The sequence below is a fragment of the Cicer arietinum genome, chromosome 3, assembly GCF_000331145.2.
Source record: "Cicer arietinum cultivar CDC Frontier isolate Library 1 chromosome 3, Cicar.CDCFrontier_v2.0, whole genome shotgun sequence".
Classification (NCBI taxonomy): Eukaryota; Viridiplantae; Streptophyta; class Magnoliopsida; order Fabales; family Fabaceae; genus Cicer; species Cicer arietinum.
The window spans coordinates 18636585-18648363 of NC_021162.2; positions in this window are offsets into that span (position 1 = coordinate 18636585).

The following is an 11779-nucleotide window of genomic DNA, read 5'->3' on the forward strand; positions in this document are numbered from 1 at the left end:
CCCCCCACCCCCTTTCTTGTAAATCGACATTATTATTTCAATTGGCATCAGAGCACGGTCTCTAGAAAGATTAAAAACACATAACAAGTGCTAGAGAAAAGATCTAGAAGAAAAGATGTCAAAAGCCAAATACATTGTTGAAGGAGGATTTTCAAACAAACCACCATTCTTTTATGGATCTGATTATTATTTCTGGAAAAATAGAATGCAGCTGTTTCTAAAATCTCAAGATATAAGGATGTGGCGCATCATTACAGATGGAGATTTCATACCAAGAGTTGATCAAGATGACTCAACCTCTGCTGCGAATAAAGAAGCAGACTGGACAACTGATGATAAAACTAAGGTACTTCTAAACTCTAAATCTCAATTATTCTTATCATCTGCCTTATGCAGGGAAGAGAGTGAAAGAGTAGATGAATGCACAACTGCAAAAGAAGTATGAGATACACTGCAAACTCATCATGAAGGAACAAGTCATGTCAAAGAAACAAGGACATATATTGGCATAAGGAAATTCGAACTATTCAAAATGCAAGAAGGAGAAACTATTGATGAAATGTACTCAAGGTTCACAACAATAGTAAATGAAATGCATTCTCTTGGAAAAGCTTACACAGTTGAAGAAAGAGTAAGAAAAATCATGAGGTGTCTTCCGATCATATGAAGACCAATGGTAACAGCCATATGCCAAGCCAAGAATCTTGGATCACTTCTCCTGGAAGAATTAATTGGAACCTTAAGAGCACATGAAATATTGCTATAAGAAGACAAACCAATCAAGAAGGGAAAGGCAACAGTGTAACACCCTAAATTTTATAATAAACTATTTTATTATTTAAGTACGATTTTAAATAATTAATTTAATGTTAAAATTATTTTAGAATATATGATGATAAATTTTCTGACTAATTTTCGTTATATAGATGATTTATATGATGTGCTAGTTTTATAAATATTAGATTACATGAGCGATATAAATAATAAATATTATATTTTATTATTTGATATACTTTTTAAAAAATAATAGTATTTTGGTGTAATATATATTTTAAAGAAAAAGATTTTATGCAATTTTACGTGTATATACGTGTATCCAATTAATGTAATACTTTTATGTGCGCTTGACTAATGTTAAGTATGCACGTGGTTATATTTCAATTATTTATAACTATTTTCTATTTTTAGTTATTTTTTTATAAATAATTATCTTGAGATAGTAGTGATATTATGTTTGATTTCCTTTATTTTTATATACTTGTTATGACATTGTGATATCATATATATTTATTAAGATTTAGTAATTAATATAAAGTGTTGATGTTATATTTATTTATTTTATAATTTCGATTATTCTCTAATGATGGTAATATTTTAATTTGAGTATTTAGAAAAATAAGTATTATTATAGGGATTAATTTGAATATGAGAGTTTTGGTTATTAATGTATTTTAAAAGATCAATTATTTTTATTTATAAATTATTAGTTTTGAAATATTAATAATGCTTTATTAATGAAATTGTGTTTTATAAAAACAAAATAAAACATGTAATAATAAAGCCTAAAATGAGACTAATGGGCTTGACCCATGTGTGTACACAATTTAAATTGTAAATAAAATAAAATAAGAGAATAAGGAAGGATGAGCCGGCCGTAAAACCAAGAGGAAACCAACCACAAGCCTATCTGGTGATTGATAACTGTCCCATAAAACTTTCTCCATTTTTGCCCAAATTTGAGTATGTTGTTTAATTCATTTAACTAGTCAATTAAACACAATTTTCCAGATTTTTAACAACCCTGATTTCTCTCTAAAATATCTGACTTCTCCATTTGTAGAATTCATTATTTTGCACTGTTCTTCTTCACCGTAAGTCCGATTTGAGTGAGACCAACGCCATAACGACTATGTGAAAAGTTGCTATATTATCCAATAATTGGTTTTCTGATTTATGGTAATTTTCTTTGACCGAATTTTGAATTTAATTTATAGAGTATCTTCTCATAATTTATTTTGACGTTTACCCATAAACTGTCGAGTTAGATCGATTGAAGGACAAAGAGTTGAAGAACAAAGACTATTTGCTCATGGAATTGTATTCGTGTGTGAAAGCGTCGAAATAAGGTAAAGGGTGAGAGAGCGTTTGAATTTAATGAGTATAATATATTGTGAGATGAACGGCAAAACTGTATTTCCCAACAATTCATCCAGGGCTCGTTACGTACGGCAATAGCCCTTTAAGAGATAAATTGATTAATGTGAAATATGAAAATTGTGAGATTAAAATGTGAAATAGAAATGTTTATAAGATGTTAATTGATTTAATTTTCAATACTTGTGTGGTAGTTGATATTTGTCATTATTGTGATGTTGGATATTGAATGAAATTATGTGCATATGTTTGATTAGAAGAATTTATGTGATGTGATGATAAAAGATGGATGCATGGTATGATATATGTTTACGTGATGATAATGATGATTTTTGATTGATGATAGTGATGTTATAAAATTGTGATGACTTTATATGATGCTCATGATTATGTATGATTAATGATATTATAAAATTGTGATGAGAATATCGAAGTACCCCATACTTGATGAGATAATGATGATTTTTAAAGACAATGCTCTTAATGGAGTAGTCTAAGCTAACGAGGGGAGAAAAAAAATATTGAGAATTTGTGAAGTGGAGATTATTTTGTCATCATATAGGCAGGGCCTGACAAGCCTAGTGATTCCGAGGAAGTACAACTGAATGAGCCTGATCATGGCGGTCTACTGTTGAGCCTTAAGGAAAGTTTGTTAGACCTTGGAGGTATTCGGGTAGGGAATTCCTGGGTGACTTGGAGGTAGCACTCCAAATGTCGGGAGCTACCATACAACACACGTTTACCTCGACTGTCGCGTATATGTGTCTCGGGTTGAGTTGAAGGGATCTATGAGGACAGGGCCAATTTGAATTGTCTGTCCACCGAGATGGTGGCATAGTATCAAGCCTCCTAACCAAGTACTTCAGAGTTAGAATGATACCACATTGTGAAGTAGAGTCTAAGCTCATGCATAGCATTGCATTTTATTGTGATTGTTTTGTTGTGATTAATATGTATCGTGTGTGGTATAATTTCTCTTAGACGATTTGATGTTATAATGAAATTTTATTAATTTTCCTTGAGTGATTTTGACTTTTAATGTGATATTTTCTTGATGGAATGTTTGTGTAATGATACGGTTCTATTATGATTGTTTGTGTGTTCTTATTACTTGTATTATACTATCATCATGATTTCGAAACTCATCTCCTTCGTTGTTTGTGTTTGACTGGCTTGGCCCTGCGTTTGCAAAATCGCATTTGTTACATGTTAATGAATCTTGAAGTTCAAGTTTGAGAGGAACCATGCCTTGATAGGTGATACCAAGAATAAGAGCTTAATTTGTATTTTACTTATTTAATTTGAAATGAATTTTTGTATGAAAATCTTAGAAGTACTAGTAAGTTTTTAAACTAAATCAAGTAATAATACTTAAATCAAGCTTATTGAGACTACACTATTTTAATGGAGAAAATAAGTTTAAAGTGTTCCTTTTGATTTTTGAGAAACGTGATATCCTAAGTTAAAACTAAAAGTTTTTATTCTCTTGGAAACATAATTTTATTTATCTGCTGCAAATTTTATAGAAATATAATATAAATTATTATATATATATATATATATATTATTTTGGGGTTTAGAGTGTCACAAATAACACTAAAAGCATCTCAAGAAAACATCACAATACAAATAGAGGAAGAACTAGAAGAAATTGAACAAGAAGATGCTGATGAAATTGCTCTTCTCACAAGAAGAATACATAGAATGATGAGAAGAAGAGATTAAATCAAAAAGGGATTTAAAAACAAAAATCCTAAAACAGAAGTGGACAAAAGCCAAGTCACATGTTTTGGATGTAATAAATTAGGACATTACAAAGTAGAATGTCCCTTAAACAAGAATCCACCAAAGCGATTTCCTTTCAAAAAGAAATCGATGATGACAACATGGGATTCTTCAAAAGAATTGGAAACTGAAGAAGGTGAGGAAGCTAACATACGCTTGATGGAAAAAACAGAAGAAGACGAGGTAATAAATTTTGAACCTTGTTATCTATGTGAACAAATGGGAAAAGAATTTGATAACTTGTTAAATGATTCAAATCTTCTTATTAAAAAATGTAGCTCCTTGAAAGAAAAATTTCATAAAGAAAAAGAAGAAAAAGAAAAGAGTCAAGCTAGGAATAATGCTCTAAAAAATATCATTCAACAATTAAAAGAAACACATAAACAAAATTTGGAAAAGCGAGAAGGTCAAGAACGTTCTACAAAGAAAACGGAGAACATTCTCCTTAAAATTGAAAATGAACTTCTTAAAATTGATTTGTTAAATTTCATTAAAGCCACCGAAACTTTCCAGAAAATCATGGGATCTCAAATAGGAATCTTTGATAAAGCTGGTCTTGGTTTTAATCAAACTCAAAAAACTAAAATGTATGAAAACTTTTTTGTCCCAGAAAGAAAGGAAGAAAAATGTAAAACTAGATGTTCATTTTGTAAAACACTTAGACATCTAGAATTTGCTTGCTATTTTAGAAAAAGAGATGAAAAGATTGAAAGCAAAAAGTTGATTAAAAGAGAAGATCGTTCTGCTAAACCAGTGCTGAAAAATCTGCAAAAAGGAGAACATTGTCCAGGCTGCTCTCAAAATAGAGAACGTTCCAAAACGAAAGCTGAACTTTCTCCAGAAAATCTAGAAAAAGGAGAACGATCTGGAACTTCTTCAAAATCAAGTTTAAAACCTTTTGAAACCCAAATTATCAAATCAATTCCAAAATTAACAATTAAATGTTCACTTTGTTTCAAAACCGGTCATGAAAAACGATGTGCTATCTTAAGAAGAAAGACATTTTCAAAACTAACTCTCAAGGACCTAAAACAAAGTGGGTACCTAAGGCTGAGTTAACATCTTATGCAGGTTGGATTTCCAAATATAAAGAGAAAACCTTGGTTCTTGGAAAGTGGTTGTTCAAGACACATGACAGGAGATAAAAACTGCTTTATGACATTTATCAAGAAGGATGGAGGATCGATTACTTTTGGAAACAACAACCAATCTTAGATTAAAGATAAATGAACTATTGGTAAGACAAACTCTGCTCAAATAACTGATGTTCAATATGTTGAAGGTTTAAAGTACAATCTTTTAAGCATAAGTTAGCTATGTGACAATGGATGTGAAGTTATTTTCAAACCAAAGGTATGTGAAATCAGAAAAATTGAAACTGGAGAAACTTTGTTTTCTGGAAATAGAAAGAAAAATTTATATGTATTATATCTTGAAGAACTACCTGATGAATCCTGTTTTATGTCAATCAATAAAGATAAATGGATATGGCATAAAAGTGCTAGACATATTAGTATGAAAACAATTTCAAAAATCTCAAAGTTAGATCTTGTTAGAGGATTACCCAAACTCAATTTTGATAAAGATAAAATATGTGAAGCATGTTCAAAATGAAAGCAAATCAAGAGTATTTTTCATTCAAAAGATTTTGTAACCACAAACAGAACTCTTGAACTACTTCACATATATCTTTTTGGGCCAATCAAAACAACAAGTCTAGGAGGTATGAAATATGGTTTTGTTATTGTTGATGATTTCTCAAGATTCACTTGGGTGTTATTTTTAAAACAAAAAGACGATGCATTTGACGCATTTAAAATATTTTGCAAAAACATACAAAATGAAAAACAATCCAACATCATTTCTGTATAAAGTGATCATGGAGGAGAATTCATAAATGCTTCTTTTAAAACCTTTTTTTGATGAACTTGGTATTTCTCATAATCTATCATGTGCAATAACTCCACAACAAAATGGAGTTGTTGAACGGAAAAATAGAAAATTATAAGAAATGGCAAGAACAATCTTGGAAGAGTCTAATGTTGAAAGTTATTTTTGGGCTGAAGTCGTAAACACGTGTTGTTATATCTTAAACCGTGTATCCATAAGAAAAATCATCAACAAAACCCCATATGAGATCTGGAAAAATAGAAAACCAAATATCTCATACTTTCATATTTTTGGTTGTTATTGTTATATTTTGAACAACAACGTTATCATTGGAAAATTTGATGGAAAATCCGATAAAGCAATTTTTCTTGGTTACTCAACGGAAAATAGAAAATCATGGTAGAAATTTGTATGCACATATTATCTGATGAGTTTGATGAATTGGATATAAGCAAAAAGGATGAGAAAGAAGAAATTCAAACTGATTTACAACAGCAAGACAGTCTGCAGAAAACAAATATTGATAAATAATCTTCATTTCATTCTCCACCAAAAAGCTGAAGAACGATTGAAGATCATCCTCAAACACAAATCATTGGAGACACGGTTGATGGGATTCGAACAAGAAAATCATTTAAGAATGATGAAAACAACATGGCAATGATATCCCAGATTGAACCAAAATCAATTAAGGAAGCCATAATTGACCAATCTTGGATAGATGCCATGAAGGAAGAACTACTGCAGTTCAAGAAAAACGAAGTCTGGACACTTGTACCTGATCCACTAGATCAAACAATCATTGGAACACGATGGGTTTTCAGAAATAAACTAGATGAAGAAGGTAAGGTTATCAGGAACAAAGCAAAATTAGTTGCTCAAGGATACAATCAACAAGAAGGTATAGATTACGATGAAACTTTTGCTCTGGTTGCAAGGTTAGAAGCTATTCGTATACTCCTTGCATATGCATCCCATAAGCTTATTAAATTGTTTCGAATGGATGTTAAAAGTGCATTTTTAAATGGATTCTTAAATGAACAAGTCTATATGAAACAGCCTCCAGGATTTGAAAATCAATCAAAACCAAATCATGTTTTCAAACGTACCAAAGCTCTATATGGTTTAAAACAAGCACCAAGAGCTTGGTATGAATGGTTAAGTTCATTCTTAATCAAAAATGGATTTTAAAGAGAAAAAATTGACACCACATTATTTAAGAAAACATATGAGAATGATTTACTTATTGTTCAAGTATATGTTGATGATATCATTTTCGGATCAACAAATAAAAAAATGTGTGAAGGATTTTCAAAACATATGCAAAGGGAATTTGAAATGAGCATGATGGGAGAATTAAGGTATTTTCTTGGATTACAAATTAAACAATATGAAAAAGGTATTTTCATCTGTCAAGAAAAATACATTAAACATTTATTGGTCAAATACAAAATGAATGAATCAAAGATCATGTCTACTACCATGCATCCATCCTCTTCTTTAGAGAAAAATGAAAATGGTAAATCTGTTTCTGAAAAAGAATATCGAGGAATGATTGGCTCTTTGCTTTACTTAAATGCAGTAGGCCTGATATAGTATTTGTAGTGGGACTATGTGCTCGATTTCAATTAGCTCCAAAAGAAACTCATTTAACAGCAGTAAAACGAATTTTTAGATATCTTGTTGGAACCACTAATCTTGGTCTTTGGTATAGAAAATGTTCTCATTTTGATCTTACAGCGTATTGCGATGCTGATTATGCTGGAGATAAAATCGAAAGAAAAAGCACAAGTGGAGCATGTCAGTTCTTAGGCGAAGCATTGATAAGTTGATCTTGCAGAAAACAAAACACAATAGCTTTATCAACCACTGAAGCTGAATAGCTCTCAGCAGCAAACTGATGCTCACAAGTTCTTTGGATTAAAAATCAACTCGAAGACTACTCATTAAGTTATTCCATCATTCCAATTTACTGTGATAACACTAGTGCAATAAATTTGTCTAAAAATCCAATACAACACTCTAGATCAAAACATATTGAAATAAAACATCATTTTATTCGTGATCATGTCAATAAGAAAGATATCGAATTAATCTTTGTTAATACTCAAAATCAACTAGCTGACATCTTTACAAAGCCTCTTATCGAGGATAGTTTCAATTTGATCAAAGGGAAACTGAAAATTACGAAAAATCCAGAATATTCTGGTTAAAATCTGTTTCTGCAGAAAATGGATAACGTTTATCAATCTTCGTTTTTTCAGACATCAGTCTCTGTTTTTCAACCAACATTCTCCTTTGTGTCATCACTTTCCCTCTCAAACCAAAAAGGAAAATCTTGGCATTTAATGTATGTGCCTCTTTGTTTGCAAAAGAGTATTAACACAAGTATTCTCGCCCCCAAAATTCTCTCCTCCTTCCCAAGGTTCAAAATAATCATTGCTTCTTTCTCTTCAAATCAGAAATTCTGAGTGACATCCAAACCACTCCATCTTCCTTTTCCTCATAAACAACAACAGTGTTTCTCAACTTATCATCTTTCTCCTAAAATCTCTCTCAAAAAACTCTTCGCAAACCACAACAATGGCACGCACAAAGCAATCAGCAAGAAAGAATGTCCATCCATGCTTGCCATCCTCATCATATCCATCATCTGTCTCAATACAACGCTCACCATCTCCACCAGCACGCCTAACTCCACCATATATTTCCTCTGATACCACGTTTTCTGACTACCTCTCATCTTCCCCAAAAAACAACCTTAACTCTATCAATCTCAATCCTTTGTCCACTGTTCTTCCACCGCTCTACACATGTCCCCCTCATAATCTCGCTCAAGTTCCCCCACATCTCCAAAAACCAACAATACCACAAAGACGTTCTATGAGAGTACAATCTAGCATTGGTAACTCAACGACCTCCACCCTAAAACCACTCTACTTCATCATCTCTGATTCCGAGACTGATGACTCATCTGATACTCCTCTTCACACACCCACTACAGAGAAAAAAAAAACCCAACAAAAACAAAACTCATCACTCTATCAAAATCTTCATTCTCCTCTGAACCTTCTCAATCAACTCCTCCAAATCAGAAAAGGAGATTGATCAATGAAATCTTCTCCTCTCTTCCTAAAACATCTCAACCTTCCTCTCAATCCAAAAAACCAAAGCCACGCTCTATGAAAACTAAAACCACCATGACCATCGCTCAATTCCTAGCTAGAAACAAACTCGGAAATCCCCAAAGAAAGAAGACGCATGCACCCAAACAAAACTTGAAACTCACTAAACACGCCTCTCCAGAACATTCTCCGTTTCCCCAATGTTCCCTAACCCTAACTCCAGAACGTTCTCCAAATCAAGAACGTTCTTCAGCTCGTATTCCATCTCCTTCTCCACATCAAGAACGTTCTCCTACTCGACCATCCTCTCCCTCACATCCTCATAGACGTTCTCCAATTCCAGTAACTTCCCCAGTTCATACACATTCCCCCTCAACAAAATCCAAATGTTCTCTTACTCCAAAATGCTCAAAACCAAACACACTCCCTCTTATTTCACCAAAAAACTCCAAAAGTTTCAAAGACAAATAGGCTCAACGCCCTATTGGAATAGGAAGAGTTTTTGTTTTTGATAAACTCATAGTCGATGGCAATGTTGTCCTGCATCATACTGATGCTCTAGGCTGGACCTCCATTTTACAAACATATGAACATTACTATCCAGATGTTGTAAGAGCCTTCTACTGCAATGCCAAAACCTTCTCCTACAAATCCCTCATCATCTCCACCATTAAGGGAATCGAGATAAGGTAAACTCCAAATATCCTAACTTCCATCCTTCAACTGCCTATAGAAGGACCTTCTGTTTTTGGCAATAAGTGGTACTCAGCTCTAAATCTCAAAGAGACTGAAGTACTCTCTGACTTATTTCAAGAAGGATCCACTCGCTACCTCTCCACATATCTCAAACCCCTTCCAAAAGTCTTCAACATAATGAGCAACATACTCTCCCTCCTCACTATGGAAGCAACGAGTATGTCTCTACAAATGATGCTTTGATCATCTATCACCTTCTAAACTGTAAGCGTATCAATCTTCCTCATGTAATCATTCAACACATGATATGCGCTGCCACTAAGGATTAAAAGAAAAATATCATTCCTTATGGAATGATATTAACTAAAATCTTTAGGCACTATGGCATTCCTCTCTCCACTGAAAAATCCCTCATAAAAATCTCTAAATTTTCCACAAAAAACCTCACCCACATGCGCAAAACGTTCTCTAAACCACCTACCACCACTACCTCTTCCTTTCTAACTTCCTTGAAGAGAAAACGCTCAACATGAAGAAGAAGTGCCACCATACCTATCCCTTTCTCACCTCAAACATCTGATCATTCAGGAGATGTAGTAACTGAAACTGCTCCATAACATTCTCCACCAAACCGAGAACGTTCTCCGGAAAATATCGCAAATCCATCAACTTTCTCCGTTTTTCCTCAAGCATCCATATTACCTCCACAGATTTCCTCTCATACTCTCAAATACTTCACTCTCCTCGTCATGACTTCGGTACATTACTACCCAATCACCATGTACCATGTCTCCACTCTTTGTGTCCCCACCAAAAACAAGCTCCTCCATTTTCGGTATTATCTAGTTTTTAAACTTTCTAGAAGCTGTTGATCCATCTGTTAAACCCTCCACACCATCTGACCCTTTACCCTCCATGGAAACCTCATTTGCCACTACTCCATCTCTCTCCATTTCCACCATTCAATCCAACACAGTTGTTGTTGCCACCTCTCAACCGACCACTCACCTTCATACTCCTCCTCACATGGTTGAACCTTCCAATTCAGATATTATGGCTAACCTTCATACTATAATGACACGTCAGGTTCAGCAAGATCAGGAGATTACTCTGTTGAGAACTTGGCTTACATAATAACTCGCTCCCAAGCTGGGAATCGCACCTCATCCACTTCATCCTTTTCCTCATCCTCCGCAAGTTCCTAACCCAGGAAAATCCTCCTCTTCTGAAGGATCTTCTTCGTCACTCGCATCTTAGGATCCTTTTACTCCTTCCTTTTTGTACAAAGGGGGAGAATTAAGATAGTTTTTATTCTATTTTAGGAATATATTTTGTATTTAGGATTCTCTAAATATGAAAAAAAGCAAACTGATGTTCTGTATCTTTTTTGAATTAATGAAAACAGCTTATGTCAAAATTATATGCATGTTAAAAATTCTGTCAAAATCACTTACTGCATTAATAAAGGGGGAGCTATTAAGCTCTTCAAAATTGATATTAGAATCAGAATTAAAATCTAGATTAACATGCTTTTCATCATCAAAAAAGGGGAGATTGTTTAGACAAACTCTCAAATTAAAGTTTTGATGAAAATAAACAAAGGTTAATTAAGAATGTCAATTATGATTCTAAAATGTTATGTTAATTTAACTTGTGCTTTTGAGTGAATTAATTCAAAGATAGGAATCAAACAAAGCAAGGAAAATAGTTCAAAACTGAACAGATAAAGAAAGAAGAATATTCTGGCCAAAACGAAGAATGATCTCCAGGTTCAAGACCGGTCGTCACAGCCACTTGTCCACTCAATCTCCACTATTTCAACGAACCTTTTGCCTCTGAATTTTATACTAAGTTCATCAGTACATGGAAATGAACAAATATGATTGATTTCAGTCGAAGAAGGCTTTCGAATCATTAAGATAAAAGGTCTTGAATCAAGCTAGTTGAAATAGTCTGAATGTTCTTCAGCCAAACTGTCAAGAAAGTTTAATCAATCTTTATCTATACAAGACATCAGGAAGACATCCAGAATGATCAAAATTAAATCTCCAGATTGATCATCAATCTCCAAAAAGTTCAAACTGTCAAAATCAGATTGATAATCAATCTCCGTTTCTGTAGAATTTCAG